This window comes from Aotus nancymaae, unplaced genomic scaffold (assembly GCF_030222135.1).
Source record: "Aotus nancymaae isolate 86718 unplaced genomic scaffold, 86718_ANA_hifiasm-v0.15.2.pri h1tg000002l, whole genome shotgun sequence".
Lineage (NCBI taxonomy): Eukaryota > Metazoa > Chordata > Mammalia > Primates > Aotidae > Aotus > Aotus nancymaae.
Window position 1 is genome coordinate 37,075,810 of NW_026988413.1, and position 27,799 is coordinate 37,103,608.

Sequence of the window (27,799 nt, forward strand, 5' to 3'; positions counted from 1 at the left end):
TGGTACCAAAACAGAGATATAGACCAATGGAACAGAACAGAGGCCTCGGAGGCAACACAACATATCAACAACCATCTGATCTTTGACAAACCTGATAAAAACAAGCAATGGGGAAAAGATTCCCTGTTTAATAAGTTGTGTTGGGAAAACTGGCTAGCCATATGCAGAAAATAGAAACTGGACCCCTTCCTGACACCTTACACTAAAATTAACTCCAGATGGATTAAAGACTTAAACATAAGACCTAACACCATAAAAACCCTAGAAGAAAACCTAGGCAAAACTATCCAGGACATAGGCATAGGCAAGGACTTCATGACCAAAACACCAAAAGCATTGGCACAAAAGTCAAAATAGACAAATGGGACCTAATTAAACTCCACAGCTTCTGCACGGCAAAAGAAACAGTCATTAGAGTGAATCGGCAACCAACAGAATGGGAAAAAATTTTTGCAGCTTGCCCATCTGACAAAGGGCTGATATCCAGAATTCACAAAGAACTAAAACAGATTTACAAGAAAAAAACAAACAAGTCCATTCAAAAGTGGGCGAAGGATATGAACAGATACTTTACAAAAGAATACATACATGAGGCCAACAAGCATATGAAAAAATGCTCATCATCACTGGTCATTAGAGAAATGCAAATCAACACTACATTGAGATACCATCTCACGCCAGTTAGAACGGAGATCATTAAAAAATCTGGAGACAACAGATGCTGGAGAGGATGTGGAAAAATAGGAACACTTTTACACTGTTGGTGGGAGTGTAAATTAGTTCAACCATTGTGGAAGACAGTATGGCGATTCCTCAAGGACCTAGAAATAGAAATTCCATTTGACCCAGCAATCCCATTACTAGGTATATATCCAAAGGATTATAAATCGTCCTACTATAAGGACACATGCACACGAATGTTCATTGCAGCACAGTTTACAATAGCAAAGACCTGGAACCAACCCAAATGCCCATCAATGATAGACTGAACAGGGAAAATGTGGCACATATACACCATGGAAAATTATGCAGCCATCAAAAACGATGAGTTCGCGTCCTTTGTAGGGATATGGATGAACCTGGAAACCATCATTCTCAGCAAACTGACACAAGAACACAAAATCAATAGACGGGTGTTGAACAATGGGAACACATGGACACAGGGAGGGGAGCACTATACACTGGGGTCTGTTGTGGGGGAGTGGGGGGGGACAGTTGGGGGAGGGGAGTTGGGGAGAGATAGCATGGGGAGAAATGCCACATATAGGTGAAGGGGAGGAAGGCAGCAAATCACACTGTCATGTATGCACCTATGCAAAAATCTTGCATATTTTCACATGTACTCCAAAACCTAAAATGCAATAAAAAAAGGAAGAAAATAAAAAACAATTAAAAAAACAATAAAATTGTAAATATAGAAATAATACAGTAAAAAAAATGTGAATGACAGAATTGTGACTGTTTTCTAGACACACACAATTAGTGGTATGAAACTTGGTTTTTAACTTTATTATTCTCCAAAGTTTTCCATCTTGGACCTCATTCTCTTAAAACCTATGTATCATTCCACAAATTTCTTATAGCATATCATAATGTATTTAAACAGCTCTTGTGCCAGTTTTCAAGGGGAGTGCTTTCAGCATTTGCCCATTCAGTCTGATATTAGCTGTGGGTTTGTCATATATGGCTCTTATTATTTTGACCTATGTTCCAAAAATACTTTGTTTATGGAGACTTTTTAATATTAAAGGGATGCTGTATTTTATCGAAGGTCTTTTCTGCATCTATTGAGATACCATATAGTTTTTCTCTGTAGTTCTATTTATGTGATGAATTACATTTATTGATTTGCATATATTGAACCAACTTTGCATTAAGCCAACTTGATCACAGTGGATAAACTTTTGGATGTGCTGCTGAATTCACTTTGCAGGTATTTTGTTGAGAATTTTTCCATCAATGTTCATCGAGAATATTGGCCTGAAGTTTTCTTTTTTGTTGTTGTTTTTGTATCTCTGCCAGCTTTGGGTATCAGGATGATGCTGGCCTCATAGAATGAGATAGGGAGGAATCCCTCCTTTTCAATTGTTTGAAACAGTTTCAGTAAGAATGGTACCAGTTCTTGAATCCATTTAGTACTGGGCTTTTTATTAGTTGGTTAGCTATTTATTTCTGCCTCAATTTCAGAATTTATTATTGGCCTACTCAGGGACTCGATTTCTTCCTGGTTCATACTTGGGAGGGTGTATGTGTCCAGGAATTTATCCATTTCTTCTAGATTTTCTGATTTCTGTGCATAGATATGTTTATAGTATTTCCTGATGGCTGTTTGTATTTCTTTGGGGTCAAGGATGCCCTCTCTCACCACTCCTCTTTAACATAGTATCAGAAGTTATAGCCAGGGTAATTAGGCAAGAGAAAGAAAAACAAGTATTCAAATAGAAAGAGAAGAAGTCAAACTATGTTTGTTTGAAGATAACATAATCTTAAATCTAGAAAACACCATCAGCTCAGTCCAAAAGGCTTTTAAGCTAATAATCAACTTCAGCAAATCTAAGGATATAAAATCAATGTGCAAAAATCGCCAGCATTCCAACACACCAATGAAAGGCAAGCCAAGGGCCAAATTACAAACGAACACTCATTCATAATTGCCACAAAAACAATAAAATACCTAGGAATCCAGCTAACAAGGGAAATGAAGGACCTCTTCACGGAGAACAACAAGCCACTGCTCAAATAATTTAGAGAGACACAAATATATAGAAAAGAAATTCCATGCTCATGGATAGGAGCACTTAGGCATGGGAAAAGATTTCATGATGAAGATGCTAAAAACAATTGAAATAAAAGCAAAATTTGACAAGTGGGATCAAATTAAACTAAAAACCTTCTACATAGCAAAAGAAACTGTCAACAGAGTAAATAGACATCCTACAGAATGGTAGAGAATTTTGGCAATCTATCGATCTGACAGAGGTCTAATATCCAGCACCTTTAAGAAACATAAACAAATTTACAATAACCCATTAAAAAACAGGCAAATTCCATTGTGGAATAGTGTGGCGATTCCTCAAGGATCTAGAAATAGAAATACCATTTGACCCAGCAATCCCATTACTCGGTATATATCCAAAGAATTATAAATTGTTCTATTATAAAGACACATGCACACGTGTCTTTATAATGAACATGTATGTTCATTGCAGCACTGTTTACAATAGCAAAGACCTGCAACCAACCCAAATGTCCATCAGTGATAGACTGGATAAAGAAATTGTGGCACATATACACCATGGAATACTATGCAGCCATAAAAAACGAATTCATGTCCTTCTTAGGGATGTGGATGAATCTGGAAACCATCATTCTCAGCAAACTGACAGAAGAACAGAAAACCAAACACCGCATGTTATCACTCATAGGTGGGTGTTGAACAATTAGAACATGTGGACACAGAGAGGGGAGCATCACACACTGTGGTCAGTTGAGGGGGGTCTAGGGGAGGGACAGCAGTAGGTAGGGAGGGTGGGGAGGGATAACAAGGGGAGACATACCAGATAGAGGAGATGGGGGATGAAGGCAGCAAACCACCTTGCCATGTATTTACCTATGCAACAATCCTGCATGATTTGCACATGTACCCCAGAACCTAAAGTACAATAAAAATAAATAAATAATTAATTAAAAAGTAGGCAAAGGATGTGAACAGACACTTCTCAAGAGATGACATAATAGGGCCAACAAATATATGAGAAAAAGCTCAACATCACTGATCATTAGAGAAATGCAAATCAAAATCACAATGAGATACCACCTTACACTAGTCAGAATGGCTATTATTAAAAAATCAAAAAACAACAGAACAGATGCTGGTGAGATTGTGGAGAAAAATGATCACTTTTTACACTGTTGGTAGGAGTGTAAATTAGTTCAACCATTGTGGAAGACAGTGTGGCAATTCCTCAAAGATCTAGAGTTAGAAATATCATTTGACCCAGCAATTCTAATATACATATACCCAAAAATATACCCAAAGGAATATGAATCATTCTATTAGAAAGATACATGCATTGGTATGTTCATTACAGCACTATTCAAAATAGCAAAGACATGGAATCAATCCAAATGCTCATCAAGGAAAGACTGGATAAAGAAAATGTGGTAGATACACACCATGGGTTACTATACAGACATAAAAAGGAATGAGATCATGTTCTTTGCAGGGACACAGATGGAGCTGGAAGCTATTATCGTCAGCAAACTAACACAGCAATAGAAACCAAATACTGCACGTTCTCACTTACAAGTGGAGCTGAATAATGAGAACACATGGACAAATGGGCGGAACAACACACATTGGAGTTTGTCACAGGATGCAGGTGGGGTAAGAGTGGGGAGAGCATCAGGAAGAATAGCTAATGGATGTCAGTCTTAATATCTAGGTGATGGGATGATCTGTGCAGCAAACCACCACCACACGTTTACCCATTTAGCAAAGCTGCATATCCTGCATAGGTACCCCTGAACTTAAAATAAATGTTTGAAATAAACAATTAAATTAAATTTTAAAATTAACATCTCTTAAGGAATAATATTAGGGTGTTTTCATTTTTTGCTCATTTTTATTGCTGGAATCAATATTTCAGTATCATCCATCTCTAATGAATGAATGTTTAAAATGGCATCTTTGTGTGAGTTAATGTTTAAGATAACATTATTATTAGGATTGTCAAGTCATAAGATTAGCCCTTTTGTTAAATATTGCAAATGTCTAAATATACTAATATATAAATATTTTCTTTTGCGTGTTTGATATGTCATATTCCATAAGGTGGTGTAGGTTGAATTATGTTCACCGAAAAGATGTTCTCACTTTAAGTACCTCAGAATGTGACCTCTTTGAGAAATAGGGTATTTACATAGACAGACAATGTAATATTAGGTGGCTAGCTAGACTAAATTCTAGGTCCCTAAGTCTAATTGTGACTGGAATCCTTATAAGAAGAAAAAATCTAGACAAAGATACAGATATGTCCACCAAGCAAACACCATGTGAAAATAAAAGCAGAGATCAGAGTGATAAAATACAAGCCAAAGAACACCACAGATGGCTGGAGAACTACCAGCAGTTAGAAAAGAGGCACGGGACACACTCTCTTTCACAACCTTATTTGTTTGGATGTGTCCCTCCAAATCTCATGTTAATGTGTGATCCCTACTGTTGAAGGTGGTGCCTGGAGGAAAGTGTTTAGGTCATGGGGGAAGAGACCTGTGAATGGCTTTGTGCTTTCCCCATGGCATGAGTGAATTCTCACTTGGTTCATATGAAAGCTGGTTGTTTAAAAGAGCCTGGCACCTCTCTTGCTACTTCTCTCACCATGTGACAGATCTGCTCCTCCTTCACCTTCCCCCACGAGTAAACCTTTTTGAGGCCTCACTAGAAGCCTAGAAAATTCTGGTAGCATGCTTGTACATTCTGCAGAACTCTGAACCAAAGAAACTTCTTTGCTTTATAAATCACCTAGTCTCAGGTATTCCTACATAGCAATGCAAAATGGACTAAAACACAACCCTAAGAAGAAATAAACCCTGCTAACACTGATAACACACTTCTAACTTCCAGATCGCTAAGATATTAAATTTCCATTGTTCAAGTCACTCAATTTATGATACTTTTTTGCACCCCTAGGGAACTAATGCATGCAGCTATAGATATAAAATTATTCACTTATATTTCCTTCTTGGACTATAAAGGTAAATTTTAGCAGTTTTATGTTATATGCATATGGCAGTAAACAAAGAAATCTTGTCAGAGAATATTTTCCATGTTTTTTACAGTGAGATATGAATATTAAACAAGTAATTTTATAAGGTTACAGAAGAAAACAGATGCTAACTCAATCTGTATAATTTGAGCACAGCATAGTAGAGCATAGTAGAGTTTATTTATTTATAATTATGTGGGCAGAATTAAAGAAACCAAGAAGAAAGAGTATAGTTACACCAAAGGTAGCAACTCTGATCCAGATAATATGATATTCAAAGAATAGTCAAGAAGAAAATGAACCGGGCCTCAATTTGAGACATAAATCTTAACTTCTGAGGGAAGCATTCCCAAATGCTTTCTTATGTCCATTTTATGATTTTAAGAAAGTAAGAATGGTGAAAAATATACTTTATTCTATAATTCAGCAATTTGTAGGAGCAATAATACTTCCAAGGTCTTAAATACTTTTTTCCCAGAAAGTTTCTGAGATTAGACAGGTGGCCTTTCTATACAGAACAACTGTAGACATAATACCATACTGTTCTATGCCTGATCCTATGCTGATTTCAGTAAAAACATATTATTCATATTCCCCAACAGATTGTCTAAGATTTTAAATATGTATTAATTTCCTAGGGCTCCTGCAACAAATTATAACAAATTTGATCACTTCAAACAACAGAAATTTATTCTTTCAGAGTTTGGCAGGACAGAAGTCCAAAATCAAGGTGGAGGCAGGATACTCGCTAAAGAGGCACTTGGGGAAAATCTGTCCCATGCCTCTTATAACTTCTGGTGGTTTCTAATGTGTTTGACTTATGTCCACAGACTCCAATTTCTGCCTCTGTCTTCATACCACTTATTGTTTTGTGTCTGTCTTCTTCACTGCTTATCTCTTATAAGGTTAATAATTATTAGATTTGAAGTCCACCTGGATAATCCTGGAAAAATTCTTCATATCAAAATTCTTAATTTAATAACATCTTCAAAGACTGTTCAAATAGAGCAAGACTCATAGGTTCCATGGATTAGAATATGGACATAAATTATGATGGAGCCACCATTTACACCATTACATAATATTACTAAATATATTTGAACTAATAGATGCTGGAAAATTAGCAATTAGGCTGACATACTCATTTTTGATACTGCAGAGCATACAGATTAAGCACTGAATGTATTCCCTTGGTTTTAGTTGTTTATCCTTGGCCACTGGCTTATAAATGCACTTTAAGTTCTAAATATTGTAAGTGTTTTCTGCAACATATCATTCAAATGTGAGGTCTTCACAGTCATTAGTCATGCCATTTTAGCTTTGGACCTCCAAGTTAATACAGTAGAAGATGATTGAACACAAAGGCTATCTAAAGCTGGTTGAAATATATGGTCATACATAATTTGACCAGTAGTGCTTATCTGAACTCAACATTGGCAATAAAATGTAGTGTATCTTCCAGCCATGGCTTACCAATGATCAATGAGGAGAACAGGAAAGCTAAAGAAATATCAACTTAAAAATGTAGACAAACTGCTGAAGTTTAGTCTAGTTTTCTAGGACTCAGGGATATTTCAATATTTCCCAACAACATAAGTACAAACTGGCTAAGCACAGATTGTTTCAACAGTCAACCACCCACATACATACATACACACACACACACACACACACACAAACACACACACACACACAAACACACACACACATAACTCATCAGAGGTTCCCTAGTTTACAAGTTTTGAACAATAGTTGTCAAGACTCAGTTGATTAACTATAGATGTCAACCATCTTGTAACTAAAGTCTCCCCATCAAAATCTTATAAAACTCAAATGTTTAAGCTGTTTGACATGTCCATTTGACAAAATTCAATTTTAATATACTGGAAAATTGGGAACATGAGATTGGAATTCAAGGCAAGACTGATGCTAATAATAAGAATTTAGAGAAATTGCCATTTTATAGGTGGACAATTACATCTCATTCTGGTCTTAGTTTGCATCCCCCTTTTTCTTAATTAGAGTTAACGTTTTTTGAAGTGTTTACAAGTCATCCATTTTATTTCCTTTCACTTTTCCTTTCACTTAATACAGACACACACACACACACACACACACACACACACGTACTTTCTCCTATTATTATATGTGTTTCAAACGTATTTTCTATGTGTATCAAATTTCTTTCCCCAGTTGTCAACTTTGTTTTTCTCCACATTCTTTGTTGTGTTTTTTGATGAAGAAAGATCCCTAATTTTTACTGTAGTCAAATTCATCAATATTTTCTTGTAAGTTTTATTTTCTACCTCTTGGGCTTTCTGTAATTCTCCTTCTGTTTAAACTTTATGCTTAAAACATTTTTTATGTTTTGACTTGATAATCTGTCATTTTATTGGATATTAATCCAAATTAACTTATCTTTTGAAAGTAAATAATTAAACATGTTTACAAGCTGAGAGAAATGATTACATAGTTAGATACAATAAAAATAAAATTTTTAAAGTTTACCAGAAAATTAAATATTCATTAAAACTGTGTTATAAAAAATGTATCAGAATTTTAAGCAACAGACAATCACAAGAAGATTACAAGACTGTCTTGCACAAATTATGAAACTTTAATGAATCATAGAATATATAATAATTAAGATAAAATGAAGTGGAATTTACTGAGTTAAATTTTTCATATCATTGGTTTCGGTGATCAGTTATTTGGTTGTGTCTATAGAAATATAAAACAAGTGTGCATGCCCGTAGTCCCAGCTACTCAGGAGGCTGAGGCAGGAGAATTGCTTGAAACTGGAAAATGGAAGTTGCAGTGAGCCAGGATTGTGCCACTGCACTCCAGCCTGGTGATAGAGTGAGACTGTGTCTCAAAAAAAAAAAAATACAAAAATAAATAAATAAAACTGGTAAAATAATTTAAAATAATGGGACCTTAAACAGCAAAGTAAATGCACCAAATAGGTGTATATACATGTTATCATAATCTTAAGAGTAAGGTTATTTTCAAAGAAAATATTTGTAGTTGTTCATTTTTCCCTAATTTTAGAATCTTCAAAACATGTTTCCCAAGATTAAGTTAACTGAAATATCTAATTAGAGATAGAGTGAATGACAGGTTTTTGTTCAGTCAAAATTGCATGCAGAGTGTGCCAATAGTTTTACCATTGACAAGAAATAATTGATGAACTTCTTTTCCACCTAAGACATTATTCCTTTTCTTGACTTAATTCCTTGTTGACTTTTCCACCATAAATTTGATTAGCAACAAGATTTATTTGACACTCCCTATTAGATCATTACTTTGCACACAGATAAACAATTGTACTGTCAAAGATTGATGATAATTATTTTAGGAAGTAATCAACTTATTTTCTATATGTTCTGAATATGCAGAACAAAAGAAAGAAAATTAAACGCTACTATTTATAAACCTTCCATTAAGAATAAATATCCAAATAAGACAACACTGAGAAATAAACTACTTTATACATATAGATATTCATTAGCAATCTGTGAGACAAATGCATATACATGTATATATATATGTAAATGACTCATGTTAGTTACAAATGGTCATATCAAATAAAACATTCGCATACTAATATTTTAATGTAATTCTAAAAATAGAAAATAGATTAATATATTCAGCATATTTAGTTTCTTTTAGTAAAATATTTTGAAAATGGTTTTTTCACTTTGTTTAAATATGCAATTTTAGAGACTGGTGTCCTAGTATCTCAATCTTAGACTTTCAAATCTATGATTACATATGTGCTACACAGAATTAAAATTACCTAAGATTAGAGTCTAAGTAGTTAAGTTAGCAATCTAAAGTTCATATGAATGTCTTCTCAAACTCTGTTTTGAAAATGTCAAGGATCACTTTTAATATTTTGTGGAAAGAAATGAACCCAAATAAGGCTGTAGGATTTATATTCTATACTCACAGTTTTCAGTGCCTTTAATTATTTATAAACTAAGTAAGATTTATCATTTATTGTATGAGAAAACATAGCCCCTCTCATTCTCACTTGAATAAACTAGAAATTTAGAAATGTCAATTTTCTCTCTTCACTTTTTTGTTGGCAGAAATGATTTTAATTTAAGAACATTTAAAGGAATACTTGTTTTAGTATAAATTAAAAACTCATATTGTCAAATATGTTGGATTTGATAAACATTAAATTAAATGATATTTAAATTGTAGGTAGAAACACTATTTTGCCACTTATGTATATTCTATTTGTTTATTTCAGTGGTAACATAATGTGACTCATTGTGGAGCATTAAGGACACTTACAATTTTTCTAATAGCAGAACTATTTATAAAACACATTCAAGTATGACAAAAATATCAAGATCCAAAATTTTTTATTTTTATTAAACACATAATTAGATAGGACTGATCTAAATATAGTTAGAAAACTATATTTAAACATTTTATTATTTATATTCACTATCTGAGTTTACTTTAAATACAAAAATATTTTATAAATTGTTTGGCAAAGTGTGTTTTGAAATATCAAAATCATTTAACAAACATGTTATGTTTTTACATGAGAATTTTCTGTTGCCTCCCTTAAGTTTCCATATTTCTATTCTCTTTTTTAAATCAAATATTTCTTTAACAAATATTTAAATTCCTATATTTAAGGTACATAGCATTTATAAGTACAGTAAGAAATTCAGGTGCCTGGCTTTTTCTTAGGAATGTGCTTTTTCTTCAGTTCAAGTGCTGAAGACATATACATGGGATTTCATTAAACCTAACATAACATCATTGCAAAATCCATTATTTCAAAATACCTAAAAATTTTTTAAAAATCCCAACTTAACTATATGAGTTACTTTATTATTATTTATTCATTTATTTATTTATTTATTTTAAATGCCTTGCTCTGCCACCAAGGCTGAACTGCAATAGTGCAATCTTGGCTCACTGCAACCTCCAGCTTCCAGGTTCAAGGGATTCTACTGCCTCAGCCTCCTGAGTAGCTGAGATTACAGGCATGAGCCACCACGCGCAGCTAGCTTTTGTATTTTTAGTAGAGATGGGGTTTAGTACAGATGCGGTTTCACCACATTGGCCATGCTGGTCTCAAATTCCTGACCTCAGGTGATTCGTCCACCTTGGCCTCCCAAAGTGCTGGGATTACAGGTGTGACCCACCACGGCTGACCTAATTTTATACTTATTGAAAAATTACTTATTAGTTTGGACAATATTTTTTATATCAGAAAGCATTCATGTGTGAATATTTAAAGTAACGCATAAGAGAGAATATCAAATAACATATACCTGTTACCAGATCTAAGGCAACAATAAAAAACATATCATTTTAGAGATGCTAACTTGTGAAAAAAATCAAGAAAAACAGAAAATTATCCAGTATGATTAAGCAAGAGAAAAGCCAGTAAGTAAAAGTTAAAATTGAACCTATCCAAATTTTTACCTCCAAAAATAATTGTGATATTACTATCTAAATATTATCTCCCACATTTAAAAAACAATATTATTGTGATTATATGTAAATATAAAAATATTATTTGTTTATATTCCCAATAAAATCATAGAAAATACATGAAATGTGTGCATACATATTCCATAAATTTTCTAAAATATTCCCTAATGGTATAAATAAATACTATCATTCAAAATTTTGTAGTAAAACAGTTAACTAGGGAATTGAAATATATCATGAAATCAAATATTGCTGTATGAAAAAATTATCATAAAATTATCTATTTATATAGCAGATACAGAGCTAGAAAAGTGATGTATTTAATTATCACTTGATATACACAATATTTATTAACTGGTCACCTTGTAAAGGTCATATATGCATACTTAATATATCACTATTATTGTTGTACATTCTTCATCAATTACTTTAAATTCTAAAAGTTGAGGCCAAGGTATTAAGTTTATTGCAATTTTCCAAGGCTCTCATGACTTTTTGTGTATAGATACACATTTAATCTTCATTTAGTATTCTAAAGAATTGACTCTGAGCCAAACATTCTGTTAGAAGAAAGAAACATAAAAATAAAATATAGACTATTCTTGCCAAAAGTTCATAGGCAGGTGTTAAAGAAAGACAAGTAATCATACAACTATAATTCATTAGGAGGTAAGTCATATCATAAAAATATACAAGAAGTATGACAACTAAAATAGTAATAGTTGAGCTAGCCTATTGGAGGAAATAAAAGGGTAAGGAAAGAATATCTAAAAAAGATGGTAGCAAAATAAACTTCCAAGGATATGTAGAATTTTATTAAATAAAGGGACATGTCACATATTTTTATAGAAAGTTAATTCTAAGAGGCCACTGTAATATTCCCCACGAGAAAATAAAAATAATTCTTGCACATAGTGTGAATGTAAATGAATTAAATATTGAGCCCATGATTTACTAGTAGGGCAATTTATGACAAACTACATAATTTTAAGATCTCAGGTTTCTTACATATACTATGGAAATACTACAGCTACTGCTCAGTGTTGTTTGAGCATTACATAAAATAAACCTTGAACAAATTCCTTCATACAGTAATTTAACAAAATATAGCAGATTTATATTCATGAATGTTTAAATGTTTTTTTTAATTAATTGTCATATACATTTTACTGCCTACTACCTAATCAAATATGAGCGGAACACTTACATATGTATGAGGAATTTGACCTTTATTAATTGTATTAAGTGAAAAATTTAATTTTCCACACATTCAAATTACTCTTTAAAACAATAATATTTCTTTGAAATGTACACTCAATTATTACATCTAATCCATTTAGGACTTTATAATATGAAGAAACAGCACATGATGGACAAATAAGTCGTTTTGGAGAGACATGGTATAAATTTAGATTTTAAAGGGTGATTAAATATTGATCTTATATAGAGGTTAAAGTGGAAATGCATTCAGGAAATGCAAATACGACTGTCTCAAGCAATTGTGATGCTCAGCACAGTCATTACAAAAATGATGGGAGAAAAAGCAGCAAAATAAGATCTTCAACAAGAAGAATCAAAATGTTATAGTAGTATAGAAAAAAAGGAATCTAAAAGTATGAGGGAAAATGCATTCTAATGAAAAACATATCTTCATAAAATGATTAACTCTTTATCATTTTGTATGCATGTGTATAGATAACCAAGTCAGTTTGATAAATATTATTATACATGTTTGGAACAAGTATTCCCATTATACTCTTGTTACTTGCCATTATTACTTTTTAACAATCAGAGGAATAACAATTATCTACTCTTAAAATGATCAAATTACCCAATGATAAGAAATGATAGAGCAAATATACATGCACTTTTTCCAAACAAAAGTAGGGTTCTAAAAGAACATTTCAGAACAATACAGATTACCATCATAAAAGTCACTGAAATTTATTTTTTATAAATCAATGTAAATATCTGCACTGAAGCATAAATCCTATATGTAGCTCAATTTTTATGTATTAGGTTGATACAAAAGTAATTGCAGTTTTTGCCATTAGAAGCAATGGCAAAATAAATAGTAACTAAGTACTTTGATTTATATGGTGATATTTCTGTGATCAAATAGTTTATATGAATCATCAAGCTATATGCAGAAAAATAATGTTGCTGGTTTCTCGTCTTTTGCTCACTAATTCATATATTTCAGCTTCTATATAACCTGAAAGAAAAGTGAAATAACTAGTAGAATGAGAGACAGAAAGACTGAGAGGAGTAATTAAAAGAAGGAAAGAACTAAATAATCAACAAATATTATTTGTAATAATTTGCTTCTGAAAACAAATGTGGTATTACAATATTATGGTGGCAATGAACAACACAAAGCCATAAAACTGAGTCCTACTAAGCTAATCATATTCTCAACTAGTCTTACGAGGGAACAATTGGCAAAACAATGTAATGGTTGCCTATGAAACTCCTCAAATCGTATTCAAAGGAAAGGGTCTCAGAAATTGTAATAATTATTAGAGTCATACTGGCCATAGACACAGCCTCAGAAAGGAAACAAAACATGTTTCAAGCCACTTCAAAGTATTAAAAACTATATTGCATAAGTCATACACCTTGACTTATTCAATTATACAATAATTTGATTTGTGCTTGTTTTTCATTTTATACATAAGAAGTCAGCAATGTATAGAACTTAAGTAGCCCAAAGCATCACAACTAGGCAGAAGAAGACTATCCATCACCCTTGCCAATCTTGGGATCAAAATCCAAAAGACAATTTTTCTGCTGCATACAATCTGGTCACCATGGCCTAGGCTATGTCACTCACTACTGTATGTTCAGGGAGTGTAGCACAGAGGCTAGAACAATGCCTGCATGTCCTAAGCTCAGTTGTCAGCTGAGTAAACAGATGAAAGAAAAAAACTCAGTAATTTAATAAAATTATGATAAATGGTATATTCAACTTCAATCTTGAAATAATATGACATTTGCTACTTTCAATAAAATATAAGAATTCATAAAATCAACTACTTAAATTTGAAAGTCCTATTTTGCCTTGGGTCCAGGCTTGTTATCCGATGTGCTATTAACTAGAGTTGCTAAGCACTAATGTCAAGGCAAATGCAAACACTAATAGAAATCTCTGTAAATAAAGTTGATGAATATATGATTATGGCACATTTAAAAACAGAAAAGGAAAAACTATATTTAAGCATGAGAACTTTCAAGCTATTTTGTCAACATGACAACTTGCTTGAAAATTTTTGTAAGAAAATAATACAAAGATCCTACCCCAAATCCCACACATTATGCATTTTTGTACCATTTATACAAACCACCAAGGATTGTGAAAAGCTCATATTATTTGTAACCCATGAAAGGAAATGTCTTACTCCTTTCTAGAGTGTTTTCAGTGCTTAAGTACTATTTTTAATACACATATTCCAAATTCTCATAATCTTTCCTTTCATAAACATGAAAAGAAAGATTTACCCATAGTATGTACATACACATAAGCACATTAACACACACACACATACACACACAAATATACATGGAGGAGTAGATTATGTAATTAGAAAACAGTATATGAATGCCTAAGACTATTTCTCCTAAACTTTTGAATTTTATTTTGTAAAATTGCCTAGTAAAATCCCATATAATGCACAGATGGAAAACCAGGGAACTTGGTTTTATTCCCAGACTGCTACCAGTTTGCAGCAAGTCTTGAAGAAATGATTTAATTTGTCTGTACCATTTATGAATGCAGAAAATTTCATTGTTTTCCATTTCATGGAGATGATGTCAAGGTTAATTATAAAAATACTTAAAATTTAAAATTCAAAATATATGTCCAACTAATTGAAATTTGAGAAGTACACTCAAGTCATTTTATTAGCATTGAAAAAACTTATTATGAAGATTTCTACTACACGGTACATTATGTCAAGTCGCAGAACCTCAATATTTCTGATGCAATGAATAGAAAAGGCTGGATTATACTTTTTGATTTCCACTTTAGTTGTAAATTATTTGAGAGCTGTGGAAACAATGTAAACTACATGAATTGGGATTACACATGATTAGGAGGATCTCTTTAAGGTGAGTTTATAATAAGTGGTCTTTCCTTCTTTGGGGACTAACATGATTTGGGTGTGTGTCCCTTCCAAATCTCATGTTGAAATGTGACTTCTAATGGTGAAAGTGAGGTCTAGTAGAAGGTATTGTGTCCTAGGGGGTGGATCCCTCATGAATGACTTGCTGCTATCCCATAGTCATGAGTGGTAATGAGTTCTCCTGAGTTGACTATTTGAAAGTCCCCTTTGGCTCTCTCCCTCGCTTGACATGTGACAGGCCTGCTCCTCTTCTCCTTCCATCATAAGTAAAAGTTTCCTGAATGCTGGTACCATGCTTGTACAACCTACAGAACCATGAGTCAAATAAAACTATTTTATTTACAAATTACCCAGCCACAGGTATTCATTTATAGCAATGCCCAATGAACTAACACAGGGGCACTTGCCATATTTTGGTGGGGTGAGTATCAAATTTTGCCTACAAACAAGGATATTAATAGGAGAAAGAAAAATCAGTCCTTTGGTCTTGAGTATGGTAACAATTTTTTTACCATACAATTGGTGGATTGCAGAAAAATCCACCAATATAACAAACAGACAAATAATACTTTATTAAAATTAAGAATCGCTCATCCATTTACAACATTAAGAAAGTATGTAATCAAGAAACAGATGGTGAGAAAATGTTTTGAATATGTACATCCAACAAAGTCCTCTTATTCAGAACATATATAAAGCACCCTAGAAAAATTTGAAAAAGTTTTTAAAATAAGATTGTTCAAAATATGCAAAAGACACAAACACTCACCAAAGTGGATATTCAAATGACCAATAGACACATATATGCAAATATTCCCAAAATTATTACTCATCCTAAAAATCTAAATTACATTTACAAGTTATTCTAATCCCTCATCCGAATGGTTAAAATTAAAAGGACTATACATACAAATGATGGGTGAAGATATAGACTAATTAGAAGTCTCATACATTGCTGGTGTAAGTATCATTGGTACAACCACATCAAAAAGCTGTATCTATTTAAGGCCAACTTTTTTACCTATATATTATCTATTTTATTTCTGATTCCATATTAAACAAATGTAAGTGCTTATGTCCACAAAATACAAACACAAGAATGTTTATAGCAATGTTATTAATACTAGCCTCATATTGAAAACAATCCAAATGTGTTAAGAATTGATAAGTATATTATATACTACCTTACAATAAGCAAATTCATAAATTGCTACATAAAACAATACAGATACATTTCACAAGATTAAGTTAAAAAAGTCAAACTTAAAAAGTATGCATGCTATATGTTTCCACTTATATGAATTTAAAAAATAAGCAAAATTAATATTAGATAAAAGAAACGAGGAGATCAATTATCACCGAGTGGAAATATCAACTGTGCAGCGTCATGAGGAGTTTGCTGGGGTTTTGGAAATAGACTACTTATAAACTTGTATGATATTTTCTTATTATATTAGAATAAGATAGTATTTCATATATATGTATAAATTTACAGGGATTATACTTAAAATATGTATGTTTTACGAACATAATTTATAACTCAATATATAGAGAAGGTACTAAAACAAACAAACAAAAAGTCTGATACAAAATAAAGGTTTATTCATTTTGTGATGTCACCAAAATTATAGCTCAAAGTAACCTACTGGATTCAAAAAGAGAAAGATTAAATATAAAGGGGGGAAATACTCTTGTAGTAATTTTAAAGAAATAGTGTTCATCAAATATCAGGCTTTGCAATACAAATATAATATTCCTAAATAGCTTAACAGAAAATGTCATATCACTGTATAAATTAGGCATGTTAGACAGAGTTGTAAAACGTGTATTTGTTCAGGAATAGTAAATAAATCTCATTTAGATGGCTTTCACAGAAACAGCTTATAGCAAACATATTCAGACAAATGTTTTATATAAACTAGAGTCTACTTTCAAAACCAAAGTGGAACTGTTATTTTTCTATTATTTATTCATAAAATTAGAAGTACTGTAGAGAAAATTTCATTTTTTTAGTAAACATTGTCAATAAATTTCAGAAATTATTTTTCAAAGTTATTACTTGAAAATATTTGTTTCTCTTATCTTTTGCATGAAATGCTGCATTTCAGTTGTAGTTCACCAACTACTATGTTCTGGAGGTTTTATATCCATTTTTTCTCCTTTATGAGACTTACAAGATCTCTATAGAAAGTTTCTCAACAGTGGAAAAGGTATTATAAGAAACGGAAGAAATCCTTTACATGGGAACTCATGTGATAGAACTACAAGTCAGAAAACCGAGTAGCCGTATTTTTAGACCTTTTTATGACTGCGTTAAAGTTAAAGCTCAGCTTCTTTAGAATATAATAATTTTAGTGTTGTCTGTATTAATGAAGACAAAGCACAAAACTAAGTCAAGAAATACATTCTAAAATAATAATCTAAGTGTCTTCATTATTTACATATTATATTCACTGGATTTCATACAGTAAGATAAAAGTAGCATTAAGGCAAGGTAGCAAGGAAGTATTTAATTGAATTACTATATTGCACAAATAGAGCTTGATAGAAAGACCCATACATTAATTTAAGGTGCTCACAATAAAAGTTTTATTGGTATTACCTTAACAATGTGTGTATGAAGTCAGAGGCTTAGTTCATGAGCTCTGTGACACTGTAACATTAAAACTTTCCAATGCATACACAATTGCCAGTCATTCTGTCAATGTTAACTGATTAAGTATTGGGCTTTCACTGTGTGACAAGCACTATCTTAGGCACTGGGAAATAGTAAAGGGAAACTTTCAACTCCATGGAACTCACATGATGGGGTGAAGGAAACATATTAAAACATACAAATAAACAAAAGGGATGATATGTAGTATAAAAAGTAAAGCTGGGACAGAATAGAGAGGATTTGATTTTTTTAAATTCTCTATACAATAGCTATATACATTTATAGCACAGTTCTGAAAGGAGTAAGAGAGTAGTCATGTGACTGGAGGGAAACATTTGTGTTTCGATAAACAGTGACTATGAGAAGATTACAAGGTGGGAGAGAAAGTCCAGGTTGGCTGAAGTTAAAGGGGTGAGAATAAGAATGGTAGTTATTTGTTATGACTTGAGAAATTTAACTGGTTATTCTGACAAGTGAAGTGCTATCTTATAACCCAAACAGTATTTTTAATTCTAAATTTTCAATTTTCAAATAATGTGGGTAAGATCAATATAACTTTTCTAAAAACAATTCTTCTTTTCCTTATTATTATTAATCACTAACATGTTTTAATTTTTTCTATCTGGAGCACTTCAGTAATGTTGACCACTCTGACAAAATAAATATATTAATGTTTCTATCTTGATGTACCATTTTGAAATATGAAGCTCACATGTCAATTCTATTTACTTATATTTAGAAAATCAAATATTGAATTATAAGAGTCAGAGGAAGAAAGTATAGAAGAAGAGAAAGAATATGAAAGGCATTTTATAGTTCAACAAAATTATAAATGAAATTATCTCCTGAGACTAGAAATATATTCCATTCTACTTCCTACATTATTGGACTGTGTCTTTCATTCATGAAACATTTGAATTACACAATATTTCAAACTATTTGATTATCTTAATTAGAAAGCATTTGTTCTTAAGTTAGCATATAGCTTAAACATTGACTTCTTCCTTTTAATCACCTGTGAGTTATCTTATATTCTCCACATTTCTTTTATTTGTTATATTTATGAAAATTCAAAATACTTTAATTCCCAACGGATGAACCAGAACTATTATTACAGAAAAAAAGTGATGTTGAAGAATAATATAGTCTGACACATGGTCACTTACCACTCAATGATTTTCAGTTGATTTGCTTTTATACATTTTTTGGCTGAGAAGCTGTCAGGAAATAACAAAAATGATAACCTCAAAAGACAATAATGTATCACTTTACCATACTATACTGCAACCTTCATCTCATTACCAGCATAACCATCTTTTATGATGCACTACAGTAGCAACTAAATTATTTGGCATTTATATTTTTTTATGGTTCACTAAACCTATTTCATATATTAAAATAATCTTCTATTCATCATTTTAGGAGCAATGTCCAAAGTTAATTTACTACAGCTTCAGCACATTTTTGTAAGCCGAATGTTATCTTTAAAAAGCTTTTACTTGGGGCTTAGAAATAAAATAAATCTGCATATATTAATAATCAGTAAGCCATATACAAGCTTTACAACATGTACCAGGTTTCTGTAATCCAGAAGGAGAGCCTAGTAAGAAATTTTATTAGGAGGCTTTCCATAGCTGAATTTGTTTTTCTTCCCCAGTCTTTGGATCATTTATTAGTATAATAAAAATAAAATACTAATGTGATATCAGGTAGAATATCAAAATTATTACAAAGCTATAGTAATTATGAGTGTGGGTTTGGAATAGGAAGAGATAAATTTACCAAAAGTATAAAATGCAAATTCCTAAAATACATGAACACTTGGTCTATAAAAGAAATGGAGCAAACAATTAATGACAAATAATGCCTTTGGGAAGTCCATATTGGAAAAAAGAAAGAAACAAACAAAAAAAAGCAAAGAAAGGAAAGAAAAGAAAGAAATTAGCCACATAGCTCACACCACACAAAAGAAGGCTAATGTCCTAAAAGTAAAAATCAAAACAATAAAAATCAAAACAATATTATTATCTCACAAAACAATATTATTCAGGTGTTAAAAAGAAGAAAATTCTACAACATGCAGCAACATGGATGAACCTTGAAGACATTACGCTAACTGAAACAAGCCAGTCACACAAAGACAAATACTGTTTGATTTCACTTACAGGTGGTGTCCAGAATAGTCAATTTCATCGAAAGAAAGAATGCAATGGTGGTTGCTAGAAGCTGGGAAAGAGAAAAATGGGGAGTTAGTCATCAACAGGCATAAAGTTTCTGTTAAGCAAGATGAGTAAGTTCAAGAGATCTGATGTAAGACACTATAACTAAAGTAAAAAGTACTGTCATATACACTGAAAAATTTGTAAAGAGAGTATCATATTTACTATCCTTACCACAATAAAATAAAATTAATAAGGAGGAAATAAGAGGAAATAATACAGGATATTGAACAGACACTTCAGAAATATAAAGGTCCAAATGGACAAAATATTAAAAATAAAAATCCTAACATTTTAAATTATTAGGTATGTGTGAAAACATCACATGGTTTCATTACATTTCCACCATTTTTAACAAAAAATTTATGGTTTGTAAATGGTTTTGGTGAGGATGTAGATCAAAAACAGATATTAGAACTGTAATCAGTAAATAAAACACCTACATACTTTAGAATAGATAGCAAATCTGAGATATAGACAGTTGCTATTCAAATAGATTCCATAACAGACAAAATTAAGACATTGCTTAGGTATGTACATTAAAATATTAAACTTATAAAAAACAAAACAAACAAAAAAAAGGGTCAACACAATTCAGAGTAGTTTTCTCTGGTTGAAACAAAGAGATAAGACTGGAGAAAGGATATCTAGGATATGGAGTATCTCAAAGCTGAAGCTTTTCTATTCATGATCCATACTGGGGTAATAAAACTCTATAATTTAATCAGAATTGTAATTTTGCTGGGGTTTAGCTTATTGCTATTTTCGAACTGCATACATGCATATATATGCACACTTCTGAGACCATATAATGTTCACAGTAAAATGTTTTTTAAAGAATAACAGAATAGAGAAAGTAAAAAAGGAGAAAGATAATAGATAAAATATTTATAAAATACTTATTATGTAAAATTGGCTACATGATTATGGAGGTTGAGAAGTCCTATGATCTACCATTTGCAATCTGGAACCCCAGGGCAGCTGGTAATTTCAGACTAAGCTTGAGGATCTGAGAACCAGAAGAACCAAGAAAATACAATCTAGTCTAACTTCAAAGTCCTAAGCACAAGAGAGATGATAAAGTTAGCTCCAGCCCAAGGTCAGAAGACTAAGTTCCAGCTCAGTCAGGCAGCAAGAACAAATTCTCCCTCATACTAACTTTTGTTCTATTCAGATCTACAATGTATTGAATGAACTCAACCGTATTAAGGAGTTCAATCTGTTTTATTCAGTTTACCAATTTAAATGTTGATGCTATCCAGAAACACTCTCACAGACAAACAGAGAATAATGTTTAACTATTTGGGCACTTCATTTCTCATTCAAGTTACACATAAAATTAAACATAACAGTGAGTATAAATAATTATTTTGGAGATATATTTTGTAAAAGAAAGGAAAAAATATGTAGTACCTAAAGAATTAGTAAGAGAAACAGAAAATGTTTTTATACTCATGTAAAAGATCTAGTAGATGTGGAAAATGATGATGCAGGAGAGAAAGAAAGAAATAGCTAGTTTGATGTTTTTCTGAAGGCAAGAATAAATCAGATGTAGTGCCCATCTAATCACTCCTTGCTATGATCATAATGTACTGCTTATAAGGAAACTAAATATTATAATCATGCTAACATTACCTAAATCAAACTATAATTTAATTACTATTTTAATAAAAGTTCCAAATTAAATTGTGTGTGTGAATATGTGCGCATATACATAGCCAGTAAACTGATAATAAAATGCATTTAGATGTAGAAGTATTCCAACTGAACAAAGGGAATTCTCACAGAGGAAAAGGCAGATAGTATTATCTTACTATTTATCAGTACTTATTATAAAGCACCTATGGTTATATAGTATTACCACTGTATTATTATTATTTGGTGGATAGAGGCAAATAAATAAATGAAAATAATAGAAATATCAGAGAGAGGTAAAAACCTGTATGAGGGATTTGAATATCCTATCCATAGTAGAGTTAACTAAAAACAGAGAAAACCTAAAATATGTGGTAAATTGTATTTGAATATATTTTTCTTTGTACTAAACAAGAAGGACCAAAACTGCATCAGTATTTCATATTAAAAGAAAACGTAAGCTCACATGAAAACAAAAATACTTGAATTTAAAGACAAGAGAGGGTAAAATTAGTATAAATCAAAGATTTTTAAAACATTTCAGAGAAGATCAAGAGTCATAACTGGAATAGTTTGATTAGAATACAGTCTAATAAAATTAATATTGTCCAAATTGAGTGGCTTCAACAAGATGGTAAAATAGAAAGTTGAAGGCCTCATGGCCCCATAGAAACACCAATTTAACAATGATATAAGAACCAAAATACTTTTATGAAAATATCAGAATCTAAACTTGGAAAAAACTATAGCAACCAATGTAACAATAAATTTGTTTGTAAATATACAAATATATATATATACCAAAAAGTAAACAAATATATACAAATATGAATAAAGATAATTATATACATACAAATATATGTGTGTTTATATTCATTTATCTTTGACTTGTTATAAGGATGGATGACTGATAGAGGTGGATGGATAGATAGATAGACAGACAGATAGATAGATAGTGATAGGCAGACAAGCACACAAAATAGATACATATACTTAATCACACATGTGATTTTCCAGATTTTCAATATTTGCTTTTTGTTTGTGGTGTGCCTGTTCATCTTGTTTGTCTTCTACAGAACAAAATTTTTGACTTTGACATAATATAATTCATCGGACTTTTTGGTTTTTATTTTTATTTTTTTGATGATACTTTTAGCAGTGTCTCTGAAAGCTCATCAGCAAGTTAAAAACACAAGATTGGAAAATGAATTAATGTGGGGCTTTTTGGAAATTTTATAAGTTTTGTATTTCACATTCATTTTGAGACCCCATTAGCTTTTGTTTTTGATAAAACAATATTTCTCCATTAAATTTGTAGGGAGCCAGCCCTACCTCACCTGTGGGTACCCTGAGATTAGTGTTGACAAAGGAGTGAGGAAAAGACAGATTAAGAGAGACAGTGGGAGGAGACAGGGAAGGCCCCGAGCTCTGATCATTCACACTATTTATTGATTATAATCACTTTGATCTATAGGGTAGGGGTGGAGTGATGGTGGAGTGAATCAGTGAGCCAGAAGTGAATCAGTGAGCCGGAACTAGCGTGTCATCTTAAGGACTGATAACAGTGGTGGTTTGGGAGTCTCACAAACAAGAACATGTGGTTATCTTTAGCCTATTACCTATGTGCAGCTGATGGAACGCGGGCCTTATAAGGAGCCTACAAGTCTGTCTACATCACAGTGCTAGGGATTTTACATCTTTGAGCACAATGTTTATGGTAACAGAGCCTAGGTCACCCTGTACAAGAACATGAAGCATAAAGAGACCTTCCTCCTCAGAGGCCTCCTACAGCCTTCTGCAGTTTGTTGTTTGTTATTTATGTGTTACTCATAACCAATTTATGTAGGCACTCTGTAAGTCCTTTTTCCTTTGCTGCTTTTCCCAACATAAATTGTTGTCAAAAATTAGCTGAATATATTTGAGGTCTATTATTGGGCTTTCTACTCTGTTCCATTGATATTATGTCTTTGCTTTTGCTAATACCACACAGTCTTGATTACTGGAGCTTTATATTGGGTATTAAAATGTAGTGATGTGAATCTTACAACTGTTTTTCCTTTTCAAAATTGTTTGGGTGATTCTAGTTCCCTTCCCTTTTCCTATAAATTTGAAATTAGCATATCAGTTTCTACACTTATTAGTTATAATAGTTTGACAATTTCCATTTTATTGGAAATTGCACTATATTGTTGGACTTGCACTATATCTTGAAAATTTGTACATTTAAGCTCTTGATGTTTATAGGTTTTTTTTGTCTCGAATTTTTCCTACATGTTATAGAATATATGCTCATTATTATTATTGTTTGTTTTTAAATAGTAGAATGTGCTAGAAAGAGCATTAGGTGAAAATGTCCTTTGTTTTTTAGGAGGAGTGTATAAAGGTTATGGAGCTTTTAACCAGAGTCAGTAGCTGAATAGCTATTGGATTGTTTCAGTTATTTTATTTGTTTCTTTAGCGATTTTGTAGCTGTAGCTTACAAGAACTGGTATGTTTTATCTAAGTTGACCAATTAATGGGTAATGAGTTGTCATAGTGTTTCCATTTCTTAATTATTTTTTAAGGCCTGTAGATTGGTAGTAATGCCATTTCTTTCATTCCTGATATTGGTAATTTGGACCTTTTGTATTTTTTTTATCTTGATTATACTAGCTAGATGTTTAGTGATTTTATTTATTCTGTATTTTTTTATTTCTACAATATTTTTATTGCTTTCTCTCTTCTGCTTGTTTTGGGTACATTGCTTTTCTTTATTTAGCTTTTAATAAAGAAGCTTAAGTTACTAGTTCTACATTTTCTTTATTTTGTAGTTATAAGTATTTATTTATAAAAAAAAATAGGATGTGTAAATACACTCCATGTAACTATCAGTGATTTATCAGAGTGAATTTAGAACTCTATAAGTTGCTTAATTAGAGAGAGAATAAATTGCTGGTAATAGCATAAAACATTTTGAAGAAAATGAAGGGAGAAAAGAAAAGCTTAACTGCCTTGTAAAAAGAAAAACAAAATATATCAGAAAAGATTAAAAAAATGAAAAACAGGTTTTAGGTTTCTCTGTGTTTCTTATAAAAAAAAAAAGAAGAGTTAATGAAGAAAAGAAAATAAGAAACAAGCATCTTCTTAATGTGATTGGAAAAGGAGAGAAGACACATCACTAAATATCGCACAAGGCAGACGCTGGAATGGGCAAAGCATTCGTCTCAGAATTACCTGAGGGTTAAAAACAAAGAGTGCGGGGTCCCACTCCTAGCCTACTAAATTAGAAGCTTAAAACTTTTGGCCTAAAATCCACATTTAATCAAGATCTCTGTGTGTTTTATATGCACATTAAATTTGAGTAGCAGTTCTTTAGACAGACATTTGTCAGAGAAACGATTTCACAAGGAAAGATTTTGTTGCCTTTCAACAGATTATTTGGTAAGAACCTGGCTATTAATTCAATCGAGATCAACCCTAGGGACATATTTGAAGTAATTTAAATCCTGCTAACTAAGGAGTTTGATGTGCGCTACAGATCAGCACACGGGTTCAATTTATTATGAATGCTATCAGGACAAAAAGGCACAGAACTAATCAGAAAAAAATTGGTATTTTCTTAAAACTGGCTGAGTTGAAATAGTGTCATTTCTCTTCAGAATATGAGGCTAGAGGAATTGTTTTGCTCTGCTTTAACACTTTAATAAATTAATTATATCCATTAAAATAGTACTTTGGCTTGCCAGTTGCATTAAGAAATACAAATAAGACAGTGTGATGAGATATGGCATATGAGATCATCACCTTCCAAATTTGGAAGAAACTGGTTCAAAGCCCCAGAGCCTCTCAGTCCAGCCTAAGATTCTTTCATTTTTCTTTTCTTTCATTAGCCCAGAAATTATTTAACTTCCCACCAGATTACTCTATAACACAGTATGGAGTGAAGAGATCCACTAGAACCCTAAACTCATCCTCTTCTGCTAAATCTGCATAAATTGAATATTGTTTTTAAACATGAGTAACTACAAGGGTCTTCTCAAAGTTTAACAAAAATAACATGATCGATAATGCACAGAACTATGAGAACTATTGAAAATGCCAGGATTTGTTCTTCCTAGGTATCACCCAATTTAAATAAAATTAGACTTTCTCTCCATCTCTAAACTAATTTCATTCTCATTGATATTACAAACACTCAGTAGGCAGCAGAATGATTTATTAAGGTGCTATCAGTTATTGTTCCTCTGTATATTTCTACACTTCCAAATATGATCCATTTAGAGCAGGTGGCCATATTTTGTACTGGCTCAGTGAAAGGAATATAACAAGCAGAAAAGAAAAGAAGATTTTTTAAAGAAAATTATCCTTCTAGAATAATTGTTATTATTACTTTTAAGATACTGGAGTGAGAATTTTTTCTAAAGTAGAAGAATGTGAGGGAAAAAAAAATCAGAAAGAGAGAAAAGATATCCTCATACTAGGAAGGAAAAAAAAGGTCCATAGTCCTATGCTCATTACTTCTACATGTCTCTGTCTACAGAAGGTGAGCTGGTAAAGGGAAATGAATAATCCATGGTGGTCTTATATGTGGCCCCTGGTTTTCCACTTCAGCATCATAGGATTCACGTGTCTAAATAATTCAAAGGCTTCTGTGTGCTAATTTCCTCAAGATTCTCCGAGGAAAGACATATGAAGCAAATTTGGAGGCATCAGGCTTTATTTGTTTTGGCTATACAGATCATTAAGGAATATTGAGTGGGTACAGGTAGAGAGGAAGCTCTTTTAAAGATTTCCTAATACACTTCTAGCCGATCCAGTATTATTAGAACTTTTTTATTTATTTAGTAAGAAATGTATCATCTTGTACACACCACAAATACAGGTTAAAATTCCAAACCTTCCATTTCATCATTATTCAAAGTAATGTGTACAATAATAAAAAGCATAGTCCTGGAGGACACAGCAAGATTGGAGAATAGAAGCCTACATCCATGTATGCCTCCACCACATTTTAACAACTATCAGCACACAGAAATATACTGTCAAAATAATCAAAAATCAGGTGAGCAATTACAGTACCTGGCATTAACTTCATATCCCTGAAAGAAGTATTGAAGATAGTAAAAAAGAGAGTCTTAAATCACCAATACAACACTTCCCCCATTCCCTGGCAGCCCTCATGTGGTGAAGAAGAGAGCCTGTACTTGGGGGAGTGAGAGCACAGTAACTGGGGGACTTTATATTTAACTCAGTGCTACCTTGTTACAGCAGAGAGCAAAGCCGTGCTGGGCTCAGCCAGTGCCCTCACATGGAGGGAGAATTTAGTCCAGATCCAGCCAGATGAGAATTGCATATCTCAGTGGTTGGAACTTGCGTTTCTTGGAACTGAGGGCCAAAGTGTTCTAGTGTCTTAGGTAAACTTGAAAGGCAGTCTAGGACATAAGAACTACAATTCATAGGTAACTGCTAGCACTGGGCTGCACTCAGAGCCAGTGGACTAGAATTGCATGTGACCTAGGGAGACATCAGCAAAGGCAGCTAAGGGAGTGTTTCCATCACCCCTCCTGCAACCCCAGGCAGTGTAGCTTACTGCAAGGAAAGTGACTCCTTACTTCTGCGTAAGGATAAGAGAGCAAAGAGTAAAGAGAACTTTGTCCTGCACCCTAGATACCAGTTCAGCCACAGTAGAATAGGGCACTGGGTGGAGTTATAAGGCCCCCATTCCAGGCACTAGTTCACAGTCAACATTTCTAGACACACCCCAAGAAACAAGAACATGTGCTGCCTTGAAGGGAAGGACCCAGTCCTGGAAAGATTTAACATCTACTAACAAAAGAGCACTTGGTCCCTGAATATCCAGCAGTGATACTCAGGTAGTGGGCATTGGTATCTGAAACATGCTGACTTCAGTTGTAAGCCAACACACTCCCAGCTGAGGTGGCTATAGTGAGACTC